Source organism: Choloepus didactylus, chromosome 20 (genome assembly GCF_015220235.1).
Source record: "Choloepus didactylus isolate mChoDid1 chromosome 20, mChoDid1.pri, whole genome shotgun sequence".
NCBI lineage: Eukaryota > Metazoa > Chordata > Mammalia > Pilosa > Megalonychidae > Choloepus > Choloepus didactylus.
Genome location: NC_051326.1, coordinates 55,796,908 through 55,819,805, shown reverse-complemented (window position 1 = coordinate 55,819,805; position 22,898 = coordinate 55,796,908). Strand labels below are relative to the sequence as shown.

General features: G+C 40.3%; 1 pseudogene; it reads left to right on the top strand.

The window, feature by feature from the left end:
* Positions 1 to 22,607, top strand: part of LOC119516494 — a 70,463-nt pseudogene extending 47,856 nt beyond the window's left edge.
* Positions 22,608 to 22,898: the final 291 nt, after the last annotated feature.

Sequence of the window (22,898 nt, the reverse complement as noted above, 5' to 3'; positions counted from 1 at the left end):
ATAATGGAAATGGCTTAACCTGATAGTTATTTATCTCCAGTCCCCTTGGTTTACAGATGAGGAGACGGAGGCCTGGAGGTAAAGAGAATAGACGAAATTTATCCAGCTGATTGGTTAACAAAGCCAAAACGGAAACGGAATTCTCTTGATCACTAAAACTGGGTGATTTCTAATATGGCGCAAATCCAAGAGATTTATATATGCCTTTGAACACATTCTGACTATTTTTTCCAGCAAATTTAACTCCCTGATTTTGACTTTGTAGGGGGAGCAAGATTTGTGGCATTTTAATGGGGATATACTTTTAATGGGGTTAAACAAAGGAGGAACTGTTTATGTGCCCCAGTGTCTCTTTGGATCAGGTTACTTACTCTACACCAGATATAATGTGATACGCACAATTTCCCCAGTTCAATAGGGAGAATGTCAATGGACTGCCAATGGAATGTCAATGGACTGATTTGGAAAATAAGTGGTATCAATGTCTGGGAGGAATATTATCTGTGACCGAATTGGAAGGGCACCAGTATATCTTGCATTAGTATGGGACTTTTCTGGTCCCACAAAGAGGATTTATAGCCAACATTTCCTTTCATCCTTACTTTAATAATGATGATGTTGAAGATGATATCGACGATGATGTGTATGAAATTAGAAAACTGGAAAATGTATGTGGATGGGACATCCTTATACCCACATTCTCACATTTCTATGAAAGAAGATATGTTCACCTCTCAGATAATTGCTGGAATGGGAACTTCTACCCACCTCTGTCTCCATCCATTATCAGTGCTTGCCAAAGGAAAATTGAGGAGCTCTGATGTCCAACTGATAAGAACAGTGTGGCCTCACTGTCACCAGACCCCATTTCTCCAAAGTGTGCTGTTAAGATGATGAGAGCGCCTATCGTACATGGTCCAGAGGTCCTTCTCTTGCTTCCTGGAAGAACTGCCTATGCTCAGTCAGCCTCTGTTATGGGTCCCGAGGAGTAGACTAGTGCCAAGATTGGGTACCCAAGATCTGCCTTCAAACTGCCTGGGCTCTTACTGCGTGCTGCTCCGTACTATGTCTGTGACCTTGCAAAATGTACATGAACTCTCAGTTCCTCAATAGGATCAGCTACAGATGAAGATGACAGTAATAGTAACTACCACATACGGTTGCTTCAGTTTACATAAGACGATACTTCAGAAATACTTAGAACTAATGAATGGCATCAATAACACTTTAGAGACAGTGTAACTACTTACACCTGCCTGCACTGTGAGTTGATATCATTTGGATCTCCCTACCTCAGTCTACCTGCTGGAGATCTGATTGGATAAAGAGAGCTCCTCTTTTAAAATGTAAGTTATCCCTTACAAGGTTAAATCTGGTGGGAATCCTGGTGAATTCATGAGTTTATGTGAGCAGCCACCTTCCGGATTTGGCCTAGTAGACAAGCTGCAGCCTGCCCTTGAGTTCCCCCCGCCCATCGAGTGGTGCCAAGATGGCGCCCACATCCTGCTTCCGGCTTCTGATGTATGTAACCACCCGCTGTATTCACCAATCATGCTTGTGTGCGTGGCGTTAGCCCATTGGATACACGCAAGGTTTATAAGAAAGTTCCCGGGCAAAGCTCGGAGAGACAGCCCACAAGGAGCCGTACCTGACGGCCGCATCGAGGTTGTTCTCCCCCGAGGTGTCTCGCCCCGGGTGGAACCTGTAAAGATGATGATTGCCTAGTCCCATTAAAAGTTTATCTGCTTTACCACCGCGAGTCCTGAGTGATCACAAGTGCTCCGGGTAAGACGTTGTCCGCACCCTCTCTCCCCTTATCTCTCTGGTCCCCATCGCCGGCCGACCGAGGACTCGAGGCGGGGCGGAGAAGCGCCGGACAAGTTTAGGTTGTCTTTTTAAATCTAATGCCTTCTTGAACCTTGGTAGAGTGAGGGTTAATTTGGGCAGTGGAGAAATTTGGGGAATAGGCACTTACCTCCTAGAGCAGTCTTTGCGAGCTCTAGTATTCATTTACATCCCTGGAGGCCCTTCTTAAAGCACACAATCTGATTTAGTGATTTAGTAGCACTGGGGCAGGGCCTAGATACTGGATTTCCAGCAAGCTCATGGGAGATGCACATGCTGTTGAGAAGTCCTGGAGAAAGCCGAGGACTGGACACTGACCGAGAATGAAGATAAAATTCCCAATGTTGACCAGGCTCTGTAGACCCTGGGATTGCAGAAATCAGTCCCTATTCTCCAAAGCAGCTATACTTCTAGATTTAAGTCCTGAACTCAAAAAAATAAAAATAAATAAATAAAAATAAAAAGTCTTCTGAAATCCCAATTTCTTTACCAAAGATGACTGATGTATATTTCACTGATTCAAGGAATTTGGACTGATATAAATTAGGAAGTGGCAGTTATTTTCATTTATAATCAAATTCCGTTTGTTCTTAATGGAGGGAATGATTCTAACCCATCATCTTTGGAAATCCTACTCAGATCACTCTCCAACCCAGCCTTGCTTTTCTAGGCAAAGGAAGGCGAAAACACATAATCATAACCTGCCCATTAATAAAAGTATCATCTCTTGAGGAATAATTTACTGCAAATATGTTATTATGTGACCCATTTTTGAAAGGATTCACATACAGTGTAACTTTGTCTCCTGGTTCAAAGTTCAGTCATTATAATTTCCATATAAACCAAAATCTTATTAATAGTACTCTCATTTTACAATTGAGGAAAGAGGCACAGAAAAGTTAATTGATTTACCTAAGGTCACACAACAATTTAGTAACAGAATCAAGGCGAATACCTGGGACTGTGAACTTCCCATCTAACTTTTTGTCAATGCTGCTGTAACAAATAACTCAACATCTTCCAAACCGACCAATTCAAGCATTCACTATCTGTTGTTGTTTTGTTTTTTTTTAAATCCCTTTCATGTATATTCCAAGAAGGTACATGCCAAATTACTATTGTATTTTTTTTTCTGAGGAAACACAGAAAGGGAAATCAAGTGAAAAGGGAAACCAAAGGAGAACTAGAAAAATGAAATAATTAACCCCCTTCTCATCAAAAGTATACCTCTAATTAGAGAATAGAAGGAATCCCTGGTATCTGGAGAATCTCCTTTCTTTGTTTTGCCTTCAGACAGATTTGAAAGAAATAAAAATACTTATTTAATGATTATTTGTGATAGTTAAAGACTTAATATAAAAGGCAGTATGCATCAAACATAATAATTAAAGCATCATTGTCCGATACTATAGAAAAACACCTTCCTGTTGACCTAAATTCTTATGATCTTTGCTTTTCTTTATTTCTCTCTATATCTGTTTAGATACCCAGGCATTAACAAAGTATGACCAGTTTGCTTGTTTGTTTGTTTGTTTGTTTTGTGATCCCCTATCTCCTGCTATAAATTTAACCACTATCAACGCAAGAAACAGGCCCTTTTTATCCAGTTTTGTCTTCTGCCAAGATGGAGAGCATCTTGTTACCAGTCTCTATGCAAATGCTTAAAATAGCTACTATTTCCCCTTGGTCTGAAGTTGACAAAGTCACCATCATCATTCTGTATGTTTCTATTTAATTTATAGGACTACTTTCTTAATTTAATGATCATTTTTCCTTCTTTCTGAACTCTCCTCAGCGCACCCTCCCCCCATCATACTTCGATTGATGGGGTAGAAAATCGGCCCTCATTCTCTTGAAAGGGACTGAGAAGTGGATGAACTGGGATAAACTGAAGTAAATAAACTGATTAAAGAAATGGGAGTAATCACTTCCTGGCTGACAGTCTTTGAAACATTGCTGTGATATCATTCCTGTGAAAGAGAACTCCTAAAACACAATGCAGAGTGTCATTTAAGTAGATGACTATCAGAAAACTGTGGCCTATCTTATCCCATTTTGTTCTATCCTTATTTATGTATAAGCCTTATCTGCTCTGGGAAACCTCAAATAAACCAAAAGCAACTTGAAAGCAAGGAAGTAATCAACTTATGTGTAGTTAGTATCTGTCATATCACAGACAGGACTGAGGTCCTAAATCCTATTTAGCTAAAATGAGAATCTGTACCTATAAAATACTTTTTTATTGAATCTAAAAACTTTATGTCAATCTTGAATAATAAAAATAATTGCTAATGAACAGTACTCTCTATGTGCTAAGCGTGAAGCAAATTATTTTGAAAACTTAATATCATTTAATATTTTAACTGGAGGCATAGAAAGTTTAAGTAACTTGCTCAAAATCGCATAGTTACTATAAGGCAGAGCTGAAACTATGACTAGTTTTTGTATGCTTGACTTCAGAACTTGGGTTCTTAAAGAAGTAGGCTCTGGGAATGAAACTTTTATGCACAATAAATAAAGTTATATAATTTATAACCCAGATCACAGGTCCTGGCATCCCTGATCAGTGTTTTCAGATAAATGCTGATAACTGTAAGCTAGAAAATCTTGTTATTAGCTGGCCTTGAGCAACTTCTGGAGCTGCTGAAGACAACACTGTAGATTTCAGATAAGATGGTGAAGTGAGAAGACAGGAAACTCTACCCAACACCCACAACCATTCGAAATACATAGTAACTGGATTATCTTTTCTAATTTTTCCAAATGTTAAGGTCAAAGCAAGACAGAAATATTTTCAGATAACAAAGATAAAAATGAAATACATAGCCATGTCAATGAGTGGGATTTGAAGCTATGAAACCCATGAGGGTATAAATCTCAAATGTGTCTTATGAACTGGATTATAATGCCAGAACTGAGAGAGATCAAGTCTCAAGACCCTCAAGGAAAGTAGACCTGGAAACCTTGCGTATAACTAGCTGTGGTACCATTCATAAACTGGGACTGGAAAAATAAATCAGTCATGGGACACTGATAGAATCAGAGACATCCTGAAAAAAGTCTGAAACTGCATGAAAATATATGCAAACAAAAATTGAGAAAAAAACAAATAAAATAATTAAAAACTGGTTTGAAACTGCCCCATAATGGTGTCTCCAAAAGGCAGAGCACTTGCGGAGAGAAATTCCTGTGGAAATTTCTCCTGCTGAAAATGAGTTTACAAATAAAAACTTTAAAGAAAAAATCCCACTGCTAAGAAAAGACAACAGACATAACAAGTGATATGATTTATACTGAAATAATTGGAGACAATAGAAAGATCTAATAAAAAGTTAAGTATGTTTAACTTATTCAAAAGAAGCAATAGGTATGTAAATAAAGAATGTGATATGTAAAAAAACTATTAAAATATTTTCTCATCAAGAATGGAAAAAAAGCAAGAAATAAACGTGTTTGCTAATATATTATAAATATATATTTGGTTTGAACAAGGAGGGAAGTTGAAGCATGCTGAGATATTAACATTGTATAAGAGGAAAAGAGATATTTGTTGGTTCTAGACTTTAGTAGAAAGTATCAATATACATTTTTTAAATGTTAGGATAGCCACTAACTACTAGGGGAAAAAAAGGGTATCTTCAAAACAAAAGTGAATTAAATTTAAGAGATGATATCACATGAAAAAGAAAAATATCTTTCTTTAACTCTGTAACCATACCTTTCACATTGCTATTTAGATGGTTAGCAAAAGTTTCTCAATCTCTGGAGTCATAAGAAGTTTCCAGAAGCAATCAATCTTCTGAACATAATTGCTAATCCAAGCTCTTTAGATCAAGCTGATGAGACCACGGAATTAGGAGCTTCAACTCAAGATCTTTAGAAAAAGATCTTCCAGATGGCAGAGTCACATCTTGATATACTCTCCTTAATCTGCCTTCTTTTAACTTTTCGCCTATTTCCTTCCACTTTGATAATTTACTGCCATAAATTGCTAATTTAGTTCTCGCACCATGATCTTAATGCTGATATATTCTTTCACAATATATGTATCACTTTGTGTTTCTTGAAGGAGAACTATATTAGGTGAACTTGGGTGGGATCAAAGAAAAACTAGAATTTGGATTTGGCAAGACTGTATCCTCATCCATTAGATTTCTTTATAAGCAGGGTAAAAGTATTACAAGGCCTTGTGCAAGGTAATAATGAAAACTTTTACATTATTTCTTCTACAATGAGATTTATTCCTTTCTTTACACATAATTTCAGCAGATTCTTTGGAAGGTTGAGTAAAGATTTGATGGGCTCAATCCCAATAATCCTTCAACTTCCATAGAATTTTGGCTCATTAGGAGTCTGGTATCTTGATGAACTCTTCAAGTTTGGGTATGATTTAAGCACAAGAATACTGATAAATCTATGTCCAAATTTGAATTCAGGAATTTCAAGGAACGTAATATGCTTTAAAATGAGCATTCAGTCTAGCAATTCTATTCACTAACCAAGACCTCCCAATTAAGTTGGATGACGGGTATCACAAAGGAGCAAAACATGCTTCTCCATTAAAGGAGCCCAGATAACAATGATTGACTGAGTGGTAGAGAATATCTGATGCTACTAGAAATGCCTGCTACTTGGGCCACTCATGGACTCTGAGGAAAAGGACCCAGTGGTAGGATTTATTGTTAAAAGTTGAGCACTGGTATCTGTCAGCAAACAGTGAATTAACCCTAACAGTTAATGATAATTCTTCTTCCGAGTTTCTGAGTTAAAGAGTTAGAACTTAGAAGCCAAATTCTCCCTCAGAACCCCCTTTAATGATGTTGTTTTTGAGTCTGAATTTCTTTTAGAAGATTTTTCATACCAATGAAAAAGAAAGATCATTAAGTGTTAGGACTAGTCCTGCCTTTATGCTCTGAGGCACTTCTAAGATGGTCATCTTAGTTGTATTGAAAGTTCCCAAATTATCTTTACTGAAATTATTGTTGATGAAATGTTGCCATTTTATGATTGTACCATTTTATGTGCAAAAATTGGAGCTATAAGAGGTAAAAGTGGAAACAGTAGGCAACATGGCTAAAATGCAGTCTAGGAGTAAGTTCACCACCTGAGTGCTGACGTCATTTTGAATCTCGTGTCTCATGTCAACTGACCAGAACTGGGTCATTTCTGATGACAGTCTTGACAATATACATTCTTTAGCAGAGGTAGTTTTGGAGATTTTGTCTTTTAAATTAATTCTCAGGGATGCAAAGACAGGATTGAGTTAAAATTGACATCATACGTTTTTTGGATAGTGACCCGAAGCAAAGTTTGCCCAAAAAAGGGAGCAGTCTGACCAGACCTTAACCTTCTCAGTCTCTTGGGCTCAGTTTTGTTTGGGGACCTATTGGGACTCTCTCTGTTGACTGTCCCCTGTTATACATCAATGTTGTTGAGAATATGGGACAATAGAAAGTGAGGTCAGAGGAGCACAATTTCACCAAGAAATTTTAGGAAAACAATTTTAATCAGAACAACAAACACTTCATTTGGGTAAGATCTAGTATTCCCAGGAGAAAACAAAGCTTGCTGCTTAGAGGCTTCAATAACCTAAGAGCAGAGATGCAGCTTGTGGCTCACCTCTCTGCTCTGGTCCAAAAACCTCAAGTGGAAGATACACAAGGGGCTTTGAATGATAGAGTGGTCTTGATCAAGGGCCCTGGTGCATAACCTGATGGGGGCAAGGGGGTGGTATCACAGCTGAATTTTGGTAAATGCTCCAAAATTATGGAAAGCCCTGTCCTCAAATAAAGAAACCTGTTATGATATAAACAAACTTAGTTTTATTGACTTACTGCAGTGAGGGAGAACATTACATAGACAATTCAGAAATGCTATTTCATTAGGGGAAGTGAGTGAGCAGATTTTATTGCTTATAGGTTGGGCACAGAAGTTCTTAAGGTAGGGTATCAGGAGTGGAAGTCTTTGGATTGATCAATTTCTTGAGGCAAGGGTCAATGTAAGCAAGTTGAGATGCTGAAAGAAGTACAAGTACAAGACATGAAATTGTACTTGCATCACTGATGGGAGAGGTGGTTGTTCCAGTTCTCAACCTCAGGTATTGGAGCAAACCTCAGGAGATTCTCAGGAGGGCAGCCATTCTTCTATGGGTCCTCATAGTCATTCTGTATTTTAAGGATTATTGGCGGAGGCTTTGTGTTTTGTAAACATTCACATATCCCACAGTGCTTAGCACAGTGCTGGGCCAGAGAAGGAACTCAGCAAGTGTTTCTGAGAGATGGATTGCTTGCAGCTATCACTGACCATGCCCTCTTTGGAATCAGATTCAGAACCTATTCCTTGAATGGGGTGGCTTTTGGCCTTCTCTCCAATCTGCCTGTTCCCTGGAGAGCTCCCTTCCTCCTGACTGCCTTGTCTGTAGTTAGTTAAGTGGGGAAGACCCTACTGTTTCTGCTCCCATTGCTTCCACTTCCCTTGTGTGCAGGTAATGCATTGCCTCCCCAGCTGTCACCACACATGCTCCCTATCTTTATTTCAGCTCCAATTCCCACCAGTCACAGTGCAATTTTTTTTTCCCCAACTGCTACTGATACTTATCTCAGGAAAACACACAGTTGCTTCAGTAAAGAAATCATTGTATTTTACAGCCAGAGCAGCCATTTTTCAGCACAGGTGCATTTAATAAATGAGAGTCACATATTCTAAAAATGAACCAAACTCTCCCTTTTGATCTGAAATGAACAAACCATGTGTGCTGGTTTGAGTCTGTTAGGTACCCCAGAAGGGCCATGTCCCTTTAACCCAATTTTGTGGAGGAAGACCTATTGTTGGGTGGGACCTTTGGATTAGATTGTTTCCATGGAGATGTGACCCAGCCCATTCAATGTGGCTCTTAATCCCCTTGCTGGAGTCCTTTATGAGAGGATAAAAGACAGATGAAACTGAGAGAGCTCAGAGAAGCTAAGAGAGAAATGCCCAGAGACATGTGGACAGAGAGAGCCATTTTCAAACCATAGCCCAGGAGAGAAGGACCAGTAGATGTCGCCATGTGCCTTCCCATGTGACAGAGGAACCCTAGATTCTAGCAGCATTTCCTCAGCATTAATTTGGACATTTTCATGGCCTTAGAATTGTAACTTGTAACTTAATAAATCTCCATTGTTTAAAGCCAACCCATTTCTGGTATATTGCATTCCCGCAGCCTTAGCAAACTGAAACACCATGCTTCCAGTTAGGGCCAGTAAGTCTCTTCTCTGCTAATTAGTAGAATGTATTGACTTTGTTCTGGGATATAAAACACATAGCCTGGTAGGGATGGGAAAGCATGCAAAATCACAGTCTAAAAAGATGACCCAGTTGTAGTGCTGACCTCAAAGGGTTATATTCAATCCAATACCAGTACACTGAGTCCCAAGGGGTAAGATAAGTTCACAGCAGTCTTCATTATTCAAGGGAAACCCTATAATGAGTGGGGAGTCAGCCAAAGTTATCCAAGTGACAGGTGGCACCTGTACAGTCTTTAATATCTAGCACTGAATCTAACAAATAATATGTAGGCAGTTAAATCCTTCTGGATTGAGGACAGGCAAGCAGATACAAGTCCCAAAGAGAAAAGCTTATCAGAGAAAGTCAGAGCATCGTTGATTGAAAAAAGGAAGCTGGGTAACAGGGCAAGCACTGGGGTGTGCCAATAAAGCACACCCAGGCATAGTTTAGCATAAAGACTGGGTAGATAGCATGAGACTAGAGGCAGGTTGTGACTCAATTAGAAGTTGGGTGTGCACGGCATCCCTCAGGTTTAAGGCATTAACATTGATTCTAGAACCTCCCTCCCAGTCAGACTAAGATTGCTAATGCTTTATCTGCTTGGTCAGGAATGGCTGAGCACAAGGTGCCATGGAGCCTCCAGGTACTAGGTGAATAAAGATAGCCTGGGCTAAGGAAGGCAAGGATTGACATTATAGTGTTACCATCCTTCCCTAAAGTAGCTGTGATGATCTAAAGCTGTATGTACCCCAGAAAAACACATGTTCTCAAATTTAATCCATTCCTGAGGGTATGAACCCATTGGAGTAGGACATTTTGATGAAGCTACTTGAGTTAAGGTGTGTCTCACCTCAATTAGGATGGGTTTTAATCCTATTATTGGAGTCCTTTATAAGAGAATGAAATTCAGACAAAGAGAGAGAAAGCCAGGGAAGTAAAAAGCTGAAATCAAGGGAACCCAGGAGAGAGGGGAGAGACCAGCAGACACTGCCATGTGCCTTGCCATGTGGCAGAGGAGCCATGATCGCTGGTGATCAGCCCCAGAATGACAGTTTTGAGAAAAAAGCATCGCCTTGAGTTTGCCTTCCTTTGGACATTTTCCTGGCCTCTCAACCATGAGCAAAGAAATTCCATTGTTTAACCTGACTCATTTCATGGTATTTGCTTTGAGTAGCTTAGGAAATCAAAATGGCAGCTCAACCAGAACATGACAGAGAGATCACTGTTTCAACTTAAGGACCTTGCTATTTTTCAGTTTCACCATCCCATGCACAATGGCAACATTTACCCACTAACAAATACCATATTAGGTGCCCACTCCTCATCATTGGACTTACATTTGTCCTAGGGGAGTGTGTCTATGTGCCTATGGGCAATTGGCTAGGCACTGAGCAAAGGCTTGGACAGTTGGCAGTTTCTTTAAGCAGTCAGTGAATGTGGTTCCTGCTCAGCCAGGTCTTCTCCAGGGCCCACAGGCTGATCCCTGGCATAGGCTTTGTGGACATACACTGGCAGCTTCTGGTGCTGGTTAACCCTGTATTGACAGTAGGAAGGCGTCGATTACTGTAAGTCTCTTTCACACTTAGACACAACGTCCAAAGGTCCAGTTACGAGCTATTCAGGAAAAGTAGGACTTCCCTCTTCTGTGATAACTTCTTCAAGGACAGATGGAGACTTCTAGGACTTCATTTGGTCATTATTTTCCCTTGTTTCTATTTCCCCACCACATTCCCATTTTTTTCCCCTCTGGGGTATGCCCCACATCCTCTTTATTTTATTTCCCCCCTTAAGCCATTTATCATCCCTTGCTCTGCTTTTACACAAGAGACCTCAATGGTTCATTTTAAACCCAGAGCTCCAATCATTTACCACTATAAACTTGATCTCTCTTCTTCTAAGACAGAGAATGTTTAATTTTCCAATAGCCCCTGTAAGTCTAGAGAAGCATTTCATTCTGCAGTCTTCCAGTGTCTTCTGGAAGTAAGGAGACATATTTCATTCCATCTTTATAATGAAGTAAATGGAACAAAAAAAAACAAAAAGGAAAATCATCAGGAGACATACTGAAATAGCCTGTCATTTTCACATCCAGATGCAGGCTCATTTACCATCTGCTATTGGCTCAACACTATTCTAGATGGATCACTTGCCTTCAGAGTTTATAATCTAGCAAGGAAATGGCAACAAAGACTTTATAGGCTATATAGATTTACAATGCTACATTTGATGTACAGCTGATTAGTATTTAATGAGCTTGACAAAAAGAGAGAGAACTGTGGGCATTTCATGGAAGTGGCAGAATATGAGTTAGGCTTTGAAGTTCAGAAACATTTGGCTAGTAGAAAGAGAGGATGAGGAAATTTAGGTAATAAGAGTCTCAGGAGATTTTAGCTTATAAGAGGGACAAAAGAAATATCGCCTGCAGAGAGTAGAGCTGCAGGTTGGAGAAATTAAAGTGTGTTTGATTATGTAGGGAGAGAACTTTTTAGGACTCTGGGACAAGGAAGAAAAGTTTAGACTTGGAGCACAGTAAACACTTAGACAGTGAAGGTTTGGGAGCAGATATGAGGGGAAGGACTGGTGTTGGGGAGAAGGCAAGCGAGGAAGCTATTGCAGTATCCTGGTATAAGGGCTGGGATGGAGCTCAGTGGATTCTTAAAGGTACATGCTCTACAAGCATTGCTCCTCCAGAATAGTATTTCTTAAGATTTTAATATCAAACTAAATCATATTCAGAAGCTCGTTTTCCATTAAATAGATAAAAAACAGAGTCTGCCTGATGAAGTAGGGGTAGAAGTCAACGACCATATTGATTTAATCCCTGACTCCAACCATGTGGCCCCATGGCAGCACTCAAACATATCCTTGGTGCTCCATAGACTTACTAAGAGCTGAAGAACAATGCATTGTGAGCCATTCTATTCAGTGGATTAATCTAGGAGATAATAAAAGATTGGCTACAGATCATACAATACTACTAACGGGGATACATTGTTGGAATAGGAAGGATCTTGCAAAAGAGAGGCATAAGAGATGAAAGGAAATGGGTAACTTGTTGCAGGTATGTTCCTGTGAACATAAAGCCAGGCAATTAACATGGAAATTGTAGCTCCACACAGCAGCAAAACAAATCCAAGGAAAGGTGTGAAGATGAATAAACAAAGAACTGGAATAAAAGTACACCCTAATGAACCGCTCTCAGCCTGGATTCCTGCAGCACCTTTCCGATTGGCCCTCCTAACCTACTCTTACCTTTTTCTACCTGTCCCTCTCCTTCTCCCCCGCCCCGTCCTCCTCTCCTTCCCTCACACACTCACTTTTACTTTCTCTGCTTTAGCCCTACTGCCCCTGCTTCAGATTCTCTATGGCTTTCTCTCTGTCTCTCTCTTACTAAGGGTTTCACACATGTTAATCCTTTCATCTGAAGCATTGCCACCCTTCTTTATCTAACTGATTCCTAATTATCCTTTGTCGTGGTTTGCTAATGCTGCTGGAATGCAAAACACCAGAGATGGATTGGCTTTTATAAAAGGGGGTTTATTTGGTTACAAAGTTACAGTCTTAAGACCATAAAGTGTCCAAGGTAAGGCATCAAGAAAGGGTACCTTCACTAAAGGATGGCTGATGACATCCAAAAACCTCTGTTAGCTGGGAAGGCACATGGCTGGAGTCTGCTCCAGAGTTCTGGTTTCAGGACATTCCTCTCTCAGCTCCTGTGCATTCTTCAAAGTGTCCCTCATGGCTGTAGCTAGCTTGCTCCTGTCTGAGCTTTTATAGGGCTCCAGTGAACTAATCAAGGCCCATGCTGAATGGGCAGGGCCACATGTCCATGGGAATTATCTAATCAGATTCATCACCTACAGTTGGACGGGTTGCATCTCCATGGAAACACTCAAAGAATTACAATCTAATCAACACTAATACATTTTGCCCACACAAGAGTGCATCAAAGATAATGGCATTTTGGGGTACATAATACATTCAAACCAGCACATCCTTCCTGTCACAATTTTATTGCTACACCTCAATGAGACCTTCTCTGAACCCTAGATCAGTAAATTTCCCTGTTATTTGCTCCCATAGAACCTCATACTTCTCTTTCTAACTTTGGACAAACTTGAAAATGTGTGTGTCTCTTTTCCCTTGACAAATTAAAGTGCCGTAGATCCAAGGATCTTGTTTGTCAATATCAGCCTTGAGCTCCAGCTTGCAGTGTTCTGCTTGGCATGTAGCAAGCCCCCGGTAAATATTTGTGGAAAGAAGGAAGGAAGGAAGAAAGGAGGGGAGGGAGGGAGGACATACATGAAATACTTCAAATGAGCTTCTTTCACCATGGGGCTATAATCATCCTAAAAAAAAAAAAAAAAAATGAGAACAGCTATTCATTTTTATTAAATAAGCAGCAATTTTCTGGAATTGATGATGTACAAAAAATTCCCAGTAAAGTAAAAGTAACTTTGAAAAGTTAGTGATGGCTTAACACCCAGAAGATTTAATTCTTTCATGAAAAGAAGCCTGGGCACAGGCAGTCCAGGGTTGATATGACGGCTCCTCAAAGTCTGCAAGTACCCAGGGGCCCCAGCCACTGCTTTGCCATCACTAAGGGGTAGTCCTTCTCCTTGTGCTCCAAGTAGCACATTTACATATGGAATATGGGATGGAAAAAGGAGAAACGGGCTTGTCCCCTCCATCTTAGGGTATGTTCGATTCCTGTATTTCTAGAAATAAGAGGGTTATAACCTCTATTATTTACTCTATCAAAGTAATTCTTTTGTCAGACGTATTTCTTATGTTTGTGGGGGGATGCTTGCAAATGAGATGGGTGTGGATACGTGTCAAACATAGCCTGCATTTATAGCTCATTGTTAGAAGCTGGTAACATGGCCACAATGAGCTGAAAGAGAGACTGGGAAATATATATATATGTTTCAGCTCACACATAAGAAAATTAGGAATTCTATTATTATGAAACACGGGAAAACAGAGATGTGGTTTTTCTGCCACAGTAACAACTTCTTATACCAATAACTTTGTGATGCTTTTTCTGCAAGCCTATAATAAAGACAATTTAGGGTGTTAAAATTGACATCACTCTCAATTGCTATGCTACAAGAAGCAAAACAAAGCAAAACCTAAAAATGAAAAGAGCACAATAAACAACATAATGGTGAATAAAAACCTGACATACCGAATCGTGCAAAAATAGGAAATGTTTTTCTTCAAAACCTACACTCACCCACAAACACACCTCCTTCAAATTTAGTAGCATTTCAACAAAAACAAAGTAGTGCTTTGCTGAGACTGTTAAGTCAATATACATTGTGCCAGAAATCCAAAGAAGGAGCAGGGCTTTTGAGAAATGGCATTGCACGGTCAATTCAAAACATCCTAATCAATTGTGAATTCAAAACGAGGAATTTTTACCCAAGTATTGTCTGAGAGAAAAAGAAAACAGGTCATCGAGGCATCCGAGTGGTATTATTTTGTTCCTACGGCTCCTCTCTGAAGCTGGACTGACAGCTGCATGGACCGAGTCCTCTCACACATTAATGGGAATGGATGATGAAGGAGACACAGCTAGAGTGTCATATGTGCAGAACCACCGAGGCCAGAGGTCTGGGAGATGAAGTGTGATGGGGCCATCTGTCACTTGAGGCAAAGATGTTCTCCAACCTGAGGCTGTGCGAGGCACCCAGGTCTCCACCTGATGGTAGACAGCCTGTTTCTTTATTTAAAAGAAAAATAACCAGGGCTGGGTGCCAGAGTGCAGGCATTGGCTCCCCACTACCAACAGCAGGAAAGCTCATTAGCTTAATCTTCAAGCACTTGCAATTGGAAATGAGGCAGCTCCGGAGAGATCAGCGCAAAGCCCAGCTCACCTCTTTCAGCTCCACAGGATTCAGAAAAGGCAAGCAGAGGACCCTGCCATGGCCCTTCGAGGAATTTTTCCTTCAAATCCCACCCTTATTAGGACTTTACTCAGATGTCCCACTCCTGTAAACCCTTCACTGGTTATACTGGCTGCGGTGCTCTCTCTTCTTCCTCTGAACTCTATTTTACGATAGTTGTATAATTTTCATTTTATAGACACCCCATCCTGCCTTCCATCATTTTAATGATTTTACATGCATATCCCAGCTATATTGTTCAAATGTAGATATTTGTATAGTTTTTGCAAACCCCATAGAATATGTTTGGCATGTAGTAGGTTTTTGTTTCAGAAAGTTTTGTGTAAGGCTTAATGAACCAAACTATTTTATACCTGCCTTCTTCAATCCCAGTTCACACACACAAAAAAATCTTTTGGACCTCCAGCAAGCCAGGGGAGAATTTGCTCTCAGTAACAGCCCTGATCAACGACAGGACAGCTACGGTTCAGGATGTAACAGTCCCACCTGGAAATCTTTCTCTGGCTGGAGAATGGTCCAGGTTAGGATCTTTCTTAAGGTTTAATCAGGAATAGAGTTCCCAACACTGACTGTAAGTTGTTTACTATTATATTCTAGCAGTTTCTTTAATACTCCTGAGCCTGCCTCATCCACGGAGGTCCCTGAATCAATTTAACCAGCAAAGTTTTGACTTGGCTTCTGATCCTGTCACAGTGGTAAAACTATATACAGGTCATCTAAAGACCCTAATGGGCTCTCGCTCAGCAGCTCCATTGTGGCATCTAAATTCTATACAAAGTCTTGTTGCCTCCTATCGTAGTTTGTCAGGCTGCTTTGGCAAATGCCAAAAAATGGATTGGCTTAAACAATGGGGAGTTATTGGCTCATGATTTTGAGAAGCTAGAAGTCCAAAAACAAGGCATCAGGGAGGCCATGCTTTCTTCTGGGAGTGTGCAGCATTCTGCTGCTGGCTGTCAGCAACCCCTGGGGTTCCTTGGGTTGAATTCCTGCCTTCCATCACATGGTGATGTCCTCTCCTTTATCACGTCTGTGACTTTCCAGTTCTTTTTATATGGTCTCTAGTAATTTGAATTAAGACCCACCTTCAGCTGGGCCACATCACAACTAAACATAACATCACCAAAGTTCTTATTTACAGTGGGTTCACACTCAATGAAATGCATATTAAGATTGAGAACATGTCTATGCTGGAGTACAAAATTCAATCTACCACACTTCCCGAGCCTATATTCTTGGTGAGAAATGACATCACTTTCTACTGCAAAATTTTAGCAGACATAGACCTCACCATTAGCGTTAAGAAGATTTTGTAGCAAGGCTTTGGGGCTAAATTTGGGGGAAAATTAGGAGAAGGGGTAGCTGCCATTATAATGTACAGAAAAATATGGCCATGAAAAATGTAGTAGCCCCAGAAGACTTCAGTGGAATTCTTCCTTGCTGGGATTGTACAGCTTGGGATCTTGAGTTTCTGTCTGAACACACATGGCTATGTTGAAACTAAACATCAAACTGGCAAGATTTCTTGTTTCTTTTCAGTGAAATTGTATTGTTTATGTGTACAGGGAGATTTATGGTTTCTTGTGATTGGCCAACATGATGCTTTAGAGACACCCAGGCAGAGAGTGGTTTATTGATCGATATATATTGCAGTGGGCTTCTGAATACTCAAGCCCCTGGACTCACCAAGGGCTGTCTGTCCTGGAGCTTTCTGGTATCAAAATGCCCAAGACAGTTTTGAGCAAATAGGTGGGCTGGGGTGGGGGTTTGGGGGCAGGTCGCTTATCATTGGCTGCCATGGGGCTTTCCCTCTGTCAGCAAGTAAAATGGGTTGACACATGCTGAATGACAAATAAGAGAAATAAAAAAGAAATAGCCCACATTTATTGAGCACTTACTTTATGTCACCCATTACGCTAAACATTTAATACGTTATGCCATATACCCCTGGTAACTGTGGGTCATAGACACAATTTTTCATGTTATACAACTACTGAGAAGAAGGGCTGATAGTTGAACTCAGTTGTATGACCCCCAAAAACCTGTATTCATGAGTCCATCATACAGCCCAAGAGAAACATCCTTTAACCAGAGATTGGACAATCTTTTCTAGAGTCCGTTGTTCTATGAAGGGGAAGCAGCCAGAAGCTGCTTTCTTAGGGAAATTAACTCTAGTATTTAATACAGATGTGTTAGGCATCTAGTATTAGCAAAGACCTGGTATAGAAGGGAGCAGTATATAAAAATGCATATGGCATTGCCCTTTCTCTCAAAGGAGCTTAACAGTATGGGAGAAAAACTTTAGAGAGCATCCATTATTTGTCAACCCCTGGACTGTGGACTTATTTGTATCTGATTCACTCTTCATAACACACCCATGATGTAGATGTTATCTGGTTTAGATATGAAGAAACAAACTCAAAACATTGAACTCTATTTTATGGGCTCCTAAGTAAAGAATGGAACAGAGATTTGTATCTAGGGCTCCAGCCATTGCCTGTCATTCACTCTACCTCACATCCACACCGAAGAGAGGAAAAGAAGATGTGAGGGGAGAGGATTAGGCAGCCAGGAAAATCCTAAGGGTAAAAACATCTAATCTTTATCTTCCAGGGTAGACCCTGGTACTGATGATAGAAGAGTCACTTCTAAACCATACCTTGGGGTGGTGATTGCTCTCGGGGATTCTGATCCCGGTACAGTGGCTGGTTGGGAGACTGCCTATTTCCAGCTCACAAAGGAGTGTACAAAGCTCTCACTTTTCCCTTCTAAGGGAGGTAGTCACCACTGGCCAGTCCTTTGTAAGCAGGAAAACTCCCCACTCCATGACTGTCTACAGCCCCTACATCCTTCTGTGGAATGATGACCACATTCCTGCTTCTGAAAAAACTCCTAGCCAGCTAGCTTGAGTTGGTCCCTCTTTGAAAAAACAAATATAAACTTACCAGGAATCACTGTAACATCCTCTCAGTAGAGCATTATTTGAGAAACTATTATGCCAAATTCCGTCTGTCCCTTCCAATGATTTAGCACATTTGGATGGAATCTGTGATGGACTTTTCATAATCACACGTGTTTGTGCCCCATGCTACAGGTTTCAAAGCACTTTCATAGTTATCACCTCAATGGATTGTCAAAGACCTTAAGAAATAGGATGGTTAACTATTGTCCGATTTTACAGTTGAGGCAATAGAATGTTAGAGTGTTCCAGTGACTTGCTTAGTCAGTTAAAAACACAACAAGAGTTTATAGTCAGTTTTTCTGGCTTAAATCAAGAGGTCTTCTTTTTATTGTCCTCATACCAAATACCAGATCATAATGCTTTGTATAAATAAATGAAAATTAATAAATAAATGTTTGTGCATGTGTATATGTATCTATGTGTTAACATTGTTTTCCTCCCCATTGCATCATATTTTCTTGAACTTCAAGTTATTTCATTTCAACAAGTCTTCAATTTAAGCACAGAAGATGAATTAAGCAGGGGAGGAGGGAAAAAGGAAGCTCAGCCCTTCCCAGTCACTGGACATCCTCTCTGGTTTGCCTTCCTGTGTTGATTGGTGTTGGTATTCCATGTTTCTGATAGCTGGTGTTTCAGATTTCATGGCTACACATATGCCTGCTCCCACACCTTCTGCAACCTTGACTGATGACCGGATTTTTCCTCTTCCCTGTGTCCTCCACTGGCTCATCCCTTCCTCGTTAATGGACTGCAAACATGCCACCTCGTCCTCTTTGCTTTTCCCATTAGGTGCTGCCCTGTCCCCTGAACCAGCACTGCCTGAGAGTGACCCTGTATGCTGACACCTTCACAGAGTTGTTTGCAAAGGGGACTCCAAGCTGACGGGTAATGTTGTAGGTGACTTTCCATTGTGGGATGGTGATTGAATGGTGGTGAGACCGTGCCCTGCCTCTGCCCTTATTCTTTTTCAAGATTGCTTTGCTCCAAAGACAAGCCTGATCATTTAAGCCAGATTGGGCCCTAAACCTACCGGTGTAATTACTATATCCAGAATTTGCTTTTCTGGAGTAGACAGTGACTCTCATCAGACCCCGAGGGAGTGTGTGTGCCTCTGTGTGTACACATGTGAGTGTGTGAGATGCAGCTGGCGAGCGTTAAGTTCCCTTTGTAGAGAAGACCAGGATTCACAGGTATCAAAAGAACTTCAGGACTATAGGGCCACTAACAACAGGAATCTAGACAAAAGGATGTCAATTAGCGTTCACATTTTAGTGGGTTATATCACTTCTCCTGTATGGGTGAGATTTAGATAAAAATAGCAGGTGTTTTATATCTATTCAATCTTTAAATTAGTACATATAATGATGGACTCCAGAGATATCTAGAAAATTGTCAAGACGGGACTAGCAGGAAAGCTTTTGCATTTGAAATCAATGTAAAAATAAAAATCTTGGTAATCCGGGGACCTATGAAGAAAGTTGTTTCCATGTGGGGTACCCTAGCACCTGCCTCCCTCCATTCATCCTGCTCTCCCTTGTCATGACCCCCCAGTGAGGCCGCTGAAAATCCTTGTCCCTCTTCACAGCTCGACTTGGACCCTCCAGCCCTGCAAAGCCTCCCTTGCACACCCAGCTTCACAGAAGCCCTCTCTTCCTTCTTCATAGACTTTATTTTTCTACCATATTTTTTATTGTAAAATATATAACATCTATACATAGAAGTGATAACTTTCCAAGTGCAATTTAGCAAGTAGAGAGCAAATTTCAAAGAATATTATGGGTAACAGTTTCACAGTTTCAGTTATTTCCTTATTGTAAAATATAACATATATACAAAAAGGTAAAATCTTTCAAAGTATGCTTTAACAAATAATTATATAGGACATTTCCAAAGTCATTATGATTTACAGTACCATCATTTCAGTTATTACCTTATGGTGAAATATAACATATATATGAAAGTGATAGCTTTCAAATTTCAATTTAACAAGTAGCTGTAGAACAAATTTCAAAGGATGCTGTGTGTTACAGTTCCACCATTTCAGTTCTTTGGTTCTAGCTATTCTAATACCCTAGCAACTACAATAAAGAAAATTATATAAAGATTCAGTATTCCTAATCCTTTGTTAAATTCCTTGCTGTCTGTTGCTACCCCTTCCTCTAGTTTAATCACTTTCCACTGAGAAATATTTCATTATTTCTCTTGGTGGCTTAGTCAAGAGAAAGAAAAGCAGTCTTGGTGTGTGGTGGCTGATCAAATGGGACTAGAAAGAACAATCCAACAGTTGCAATCACTTACTTCTGTAAAGAAGAATGGCCTCTTTTAATAGTGATCCCTTCATCTCGAGGTGCCCTTGGACAGAAGAAATAGAGAAATGAATCCCAGAGCTGGGTCCAGAAGAAATCAATGTTATTCAGAGTAAAACCGATGCTGGGAGAGTATTGACCAGCCAGTGACAATTCAGGGTTATGGTCTTTTAACTACAGATGCAAAGACTTTGATAGATGCCTTGAATGATCAGAACTTCAAAGTAGTTAGAGTAGATGAATCACACTACATGAAATCCAGAAATGCCACCCGTGGCATTTTATTTCCATTAGTACAGAAAGCCACACGAGCCATTCTTTAACAGGAACTCCAGCTTTGGGAAGGCCCGAAGAGATTTTCATGCAAATTGAAGCTCCCTTGCCACAAAAATTTGGAACATGGACTGATTACGCCAAAAGATACTGTAATTCTCATATCAGATATTTTGGTAAAAGACCTCAGTGGGGTTGTAGAGGAGCATCAAATCTTGACTAGTTACATAACGAATAGAAGATTAAAGAATGAAGTTTTAACCCAGCTGCCCCCTAAAATCAGACAGTGTATTCCGTTTGATATTCCTTTAGCAGCAGCCAGGAAACTAAATACAAGTCTAGAAGAGGGGGAGAAATTAATAAGAACTACCAATTCAGATGCCACTGAGACTAGTAGCTACTGTTTACAAGTCATGGGGTTGATTACTCGCATATTTAAACTAACTGCTATTGCCTAGGCCAGTGCTGTAAAGGATTATATTAAGATGATGCTTCAGAATGATTCACTTAAATGTCTGGTTTTTGCTCACCATTTGAGAGTGATGCAAGCTTGCACAGAAGCAGTCATAGAAAACAAGACCTGGGTAGATAGAAATGCTCCATCTTCAGAAAGAATACATCTCGTTAATCAATTTCAAAAGGATCCTGATACTCGTGTGGCTATCCTAAGCATTCAGCTGCTGGTTAGGGTTTGACATTTACTGCTGCCACTCATGCTGTATTTGCTGAATTGTACTGGGACCCTGGACATATAAAACAGCAGAAGACCGTGGGCAACAAATTGGGCAGTGCAGCCCTGTGAATACTCACTACCTCATTGCAAACGGAATTCTAGACACCCTTATGTGGGGAATGTTGAATCACAAGGCTCAGGTTACAGGGAGCACCTGGGATGGTAGGAAGGAACAACTTCAGGTTGAGAAAAGTGATCAGGAAAAATGGGATTTCTTGAAATTTGCTGAAGCTTGGATACCACGTGAAAGTTCTGAAGAGCTCAAGAATGAAATTTTGTTCACTCACTTTAAAAAAGAAAAACAGCATGATATTCAATCACTCTTTTTAGCACAACCCAAGAAAAGACAGTTGGTGACCTTGTGATGAATCAAGAATATTCCCAGAGAAAAATACTGTAGAGGCATCAGATCCTACAAAAATAGCAGCAAGAGATATCACTGATTAGGAAAGTAATTTTGAACCTGAAGCTAAAGTAGTGAAGTTGGTCACCACCCATGGCTGCTGCGGTTCCCCAGATGAGAAACCATCCTCGTTCAGACAATCCAAACCTCCGCTCTTGGGCGGTGTCCGAGAGGCCAAGCCCTAGTCACCCACGCTGTCACTTCTTGGAACAGGCTGGCAGTGTGGTTTCTGCACCTTTATCAATGATTCAGTATTACCTTATTGTGGAATGTGTGAGAATCCTCAAGGCCTTGCTGATAGCCTCAACCATATCCAGGGTAAAAACAAAAATGGGAAGGATGATTTTCCAAAAGACACCTCCAAAATGTTGGAACTAGCTCTGATTGTGAAAAACAAGTCCTTGCACAGTCAGAACCTAAACCTTTGGCTGAGAGCAAGGAGAGCCATCAAAAATTGAAAGGGAAGATGGCCTCACACCCCAGCCAGGTAACGAGGGATTGAAGAGTTCTGACACTGTGCCAGTTACAATATCTTAATGCTTTGTGCAAGTGAGAATATTGGCCAGATTCGTCTCTATACTAAGGATGGGAAACAGATGAACTGTAACTTTATTCCTTTGGATATAAAATTAGACATCTGGGAGGGTTTATCAGCAAGCTTTCAGCTAAAACAAAATCACTCACTGATTTTGAGGTTTGCTCAAGAATGGGGTAGTCTAACCACCATGAAGCAAAGGCTTATCAGGAAAAGTTGGCACCTATTCCATAGCCCAGTTCTTGTTTTGGAAGAGATCACAAGGCTACAAACCAAACAAAATAGCACCAAGAAGTACATAACCAAGGAAGATGTTGCTATAGCCTCAATGGACAAGGTGACCATGACAGGGATCACATCCATCTGATCACATCCTAGACTTTAGAACTAGACAGAAATAGGTTCCAATTGTAGCTTCCCCACTTCTTAGCTGTGTGACCATGGGCAAGTTACTTATATTTCCTCAATTTCAGTTCAATCTGTAAAATGGAGGGATCAATACTCATCTTTTATAGGATTCTTCTGAGGACTAAATGAGAAAATGATGATAATAATAATGATACGTTTACTGGCTGCCTGGCACAGTTCTATTCAGTTTGCGTACATTATTTCAATTCATCCTCACAATAAACTCATGTGGTAAATCCCAAGTCTTTATAGGGTTTATCA